We start from the raw sequence: 4,922 nt of genomic DNA on the forward strand, positions 1-4,922 counted from the left end.
CACATTTGGGTGGTCGAGTCGGTACCTGTCAGACAACTGGAAGCGTCTGAGCAGGTCTATGAGGCCTTTGCATCCCCTTCTAGTTTTGTCACTCCCCACGTAGTCTAGATGCGTGTCCAAGGTAGCATTCCAATCCCCCACTAAAAGTAAGGGACGAGACGTTCCCAGGAATACTTCTAGACGTCGAAAGAAGTCTGACCGACCTGTTAAAGGAGGCACATAAACTGCCAGCAACCGAAAAGCGCCTCCATCGCTGCCGTCCACATCTAGGACAACCAGTCTACCCTCCGGGTCCGTAAATATCGTCTTTACTTGGAGATCCAGACTCTTGCGAAAAAGAACCGCCGTGCCACTACCGCCCATCCTCGGCAGACAGGGAGAAAAATAAATGTTAAACTGTCCGCCAAACATGGACTTTAGGGCCCGCGGTTCATGGAGTCTGGTCTCACTAATGGCTATGATATCCAAATTGTGTGACTTGATGTCATTTAAGAGGTACCCTTGTTTCCAAGGGGACCCTAAGCCACGCACATTCAAACAACCAATCTTCACCATGATTCTATTTATACGTGTACTTTAAAGCACAAGACAAAAGAACAGACAGTTACTTACCGTTAGAAAGTTTTGTTTCCTCCTTGGATTTTTCACCAAGGAGGCTATTGTACAATTTCTTGCACAAATATTTCTGGAATCCCCCTACCGAGTTGGGGTAGAGGGATTTTATTGTGTTGTGTAATGCTGGTGTTACATGAATAATTTTAATGTGTTTTGGCGGTGTTGTACGTGGGTGGTTGTTGGTTTTGATATCGTTATTTGTGATGTTTGTTTTAGAGTTGATGTAATTCATCAACTCTGTGTTTGTACTGTCTATTGCTGTTAGCATTGTGTTTTTTATATTACTATTGGTGTTAGTAGTATTTTCGGGAGATGTGAATCTCCCTGCTTTGTTTGTGTTTGTATTTTGTTTTGTTTTCTTCTTACTGCGCTTCCTCTTTCCTTTCGTAGCTATTTTCCACTCCTCCCCACTCTCTTCATCGGATGATGGGAGATCTGAGGAGTTAGAAAGAGGTAACGGCAAATTTTGTGCGTCTGTGTGTGTTTCTGTGAATGTTTGTGTTGCTGTTTTTATTGATGTTGGCTCCTTGTTATTTATGTGTGGTGTATGAGATATGGGGGAGGGAGAGGCAGTCTTGGAATTTTCTTTTTTTTCTTCTGTTTTTGCAGTTTCTGTTGTCTTTTCTGTTGTGGTTATTGCTGCTATTTCTGTTGTTGTTTTTTGTGTTGCTGGTGGTGTTGGTAGTAAGGTTTTTCTGTTGGGGGTATTTGGTAGTTGCTTCTGTTGTTGTTGTTGTTGTTGTTGTTGTTGTTATTGTTTAGCGGCCAGAGGGCAGTCCTTTTTCAGATGTGCTTCGCTGTTGCATAGGTAACAGCGAGGTCGCCTGCCCTCTACCACCACATACAGCTTGTGGTCCTCTGCCAATCTAATGTTTGGAGGAATTTTCTGTGAAGCCTCCTCCGTGATGTGGAGAAGGATTTCCAGATTTTTCCCTCCCCAGTTCTTTTCCTCTCCGACCGTAATCTCCAAAATATTTGCCTCCTCCATTTCCAGGCACACGGCCGATATCAGCCATTGGGTGTCCACCTCCGATGGCACATTTTTTATCATAACTTTGGTCACTCTCTGTCCTAGATAACTCGGTATCATTACCAAGTCATCTGTGCGGAGAGAGAGTGTCGAAAATTGTTTAGCTAAATTTTCATCCAGAAATCTCACTTGCACCGTTCCAAATTTCCTTCCCCAGGTGACATGATTCTGATAAGGCCAAATTTTTCTAAGACAAACTTCAATTTTATCTGTGCTAACATTTTCTACGCGTCTGGTTTTTGTGTTTACCAGTTTATAAATGATGCACTTTTTGTTTTTCATTTCTATAATATCTTTTGGGATGTTTATTCTGACATCATCTCCTTTCGTAAGAAGGGATCTTGTGTCTTTTATTTGTTTTTGTGTGAATGTCACTGTTGTTCTTTTTTCCTTTAGAGCATTTGCGAAATTTGTTTTTGTTGTGCTGGCGGACATGTTCTTCTGGATATTTTTGTTTATGTTGGTGTATGTACTGCCTGGTTCAAAGGTGGTGGTAGTGGCAGCAGAGTTTGTTGAACAGGTGATGGTGTCATTGCTGACGGCCGATAACTTTACTTCCTTGTTGTTGCTGTTGTTGTTGTTGTTGTCGTTGTTGTTGTTGTTGTCGTTGGTGGTGGTGATGATGGCGTCAGCAGCAATGGTGCTTACGTCAGAGACATTTGTGACAGTTTTTACGCATGGTTTTGTAACCTTGGTTACAGTTTTGTTTTTGTTGTTGGTGTTGGTGGTGGTGGTGGTGGTGGTGGTGGTGGTGGTGGTGGTGGTGGTGAGAGGGCTGTTAGTAGCTGTACTCACAGTCTTTGTGACGTTTACAGCAACTGCGTTTCTGTCACTGCATGAGCACGCGCTATTCTGTTCTTTTTTCTCTTCTGGCATCTGAAGCCTCGGGAAATGCTTGTCAAAAGAACAAGACAAGCGTTCCAAAATTATGTTTCTCGACATTTTTCAAATGTCAAGAAGGAAATTTTTGTATTTTGCTAGGGCCGAAACTGCCCCTGGGGGTCAATTCCTGCCCTTGAAAATACACACAAATGAAGCCTAGGTGCTTCGCAACAAAATTATTTAAAAATTCCAACAAAATGTGGACAGTAAATGGTCAAATAAACGTTTACCTTCGCAGCCGATGTGACAGCACGTCCGTGAGAAGAGATAGATAGATAGATAGATAGATAGATAGATAGATAGATAGATAGATAGATAGATAGATAGATAGATAGGTAGATAGGTAGATAGATAGATAGACAGACAGACAAACATTTAGAAACATATGCCACACACTTTTATATAAGAACATACATACTTATATTATATTGTTATGTTGTATTGTATTATATTATATTGTATGTATGTATATATATATATATGCATATATATATATATATATATATATATATATATATATATATATATATATATATATATACATACATACATACGCATATATATACGCATATATACATACATATGTATGTATTATATGTATATATCTTCTCTGTCTGTCTGTCACTATCTCTCTCCATTCGTTTCCTCTCATCTCTTTCTGCTGGAGAGCGTAGGCTCGAAACACCAAACATTTTTCCATTCTTCTCTAACGTCAAACTAATGCATCTCCTTACTGTTCCTTTACCTGTCTTTGTCTTTTGTTTTCTGCACATTTGAACCGCAGACACGCACGCACGCGCGCACACACACACACACACACACACACACACACACACACACACACACACACATATATGCATATATATATATATATATATATATATATATATATATAATGTATGTATGTATGTATTAATGCCTATGTATGTATGTATGTATGTATGTATGTATACATATATATGCGGTTTGATCAAAAAGTATCAAGATTCGTAATATTAAAAGAAAACTGCAACTACTACTAAATCGGCATTTAGTCTCACTCCAAGTAATTCTCTTCTGAAGCCACATTCTTTATCCAGCATCGTTTCCATTGAAAGAAACATTCCTGGAACTGCTTGTTTAGGACTGTTTGTATGTATGTATGTATGTATGTATGTATGTATGTATGTATGTATGTATGTATGCATATTTACTAGGGGGTACTGAAAAGTTCCTGGCTTTGGGCAAAAGAAAATACAGGCAGATCAGTTGAATATGATTTTATTCAACATATTCCCCCCTCAGATTCACGCACTTATTTTATCGGTCTGGTAGGGCATTTTGTCTCATGTCAGTCCTGAGTAAACCTATAACCGATGCCATGCCAGCCATGACAATCACCCTCATCTTTCTACACAAGACATCCAAGATTTCATCCTTTAATCTGCCCTTTTTTTAAGATGGCAGATGTCTTGAAAAAAAAGATTTAGCAGCAATTTCTTGCAAGTTGAACAATTACGTAGAGGATCAATCGGTCGTCATTATCATTGACCATCGAAACCCGATAACATTCGATTTGCAGCATTGGTAGGATGATTGATATTTTACTGTATTTGTTTTGATTCTTTTAGTTCGAAGCTCAAATCCCATTACGACCGAATTTTTGTTCGCATTCCTCTTACGGCATGTATTCTCTTTCTATTTACATTCTACGTTCCAATCGCCAGGAGTCGTTAAGAAAGTACCAGTAATATACTGTGATAGGTTTTCGTCGGACGTATTGATCTCTGCTCAAAATACGATGAACAGCCCTTAGTCGAGAAGAGTATCTGTCAGGGATTTTGAGCGGGGTGAGCTGCATGAGTCGCAAGATCAGCTCAACGTGAATGAAAATCACATATCGAGCAAAAGGGCGAAAGCTGGTTCGATATCGATCTTCAGACCTAATGTTAGAAATCAATAATCAATGCCAATGAATAAATTAATAATGGTTTCAAATTTTGGCACAGATCGCCTTCAGTTTTAGACTGGTTCTTATTTTATCGACAACGAAAGGATGAAGGTTAATGTTGAACTCTGTTAAGTTTGAGCTCAGAGCACGGAGACAGCTGAAATGCCATTTCTTTTTTTATCGAACGCGGTATCTTGGGGTTAGTAGACCGCGCTCTTATCCACTACGCCATATGTCCGTGGGTGTAATTGTTGTTGTTGTTATTACTGCTGCTGCTGCTGTTGTTGCTGTTGCTGTTCTTGCTGTTGTTGTTGTTGTTGTTGCTGTTGTTTTGCCGCCGATTATTTCTGATCGGGCAGATCTATGACTCTGAAGCGTTCCGACCATGACACCTCTCTCGGCCCTTCCCTCTAGCACACCGTGTTCTCATCACTTCTGAAAACGGGATTTGAAGGAGGATTGACC

The sequence above is a fragment of the Octopus bimaculoides genome, chromosome 6 (genome assembly GCF_046866305.1).
Source record: "Octopus bimaculoides isolate indiv1 chromosome 6, ASM4686630v1, whole genome shotgun sequence".
NCBI lineage: Eukaryota > Metazoa > Mollusca > Cephalopoda > Octopoda > Octopodidae > Octopus > Octopus bimaculoides.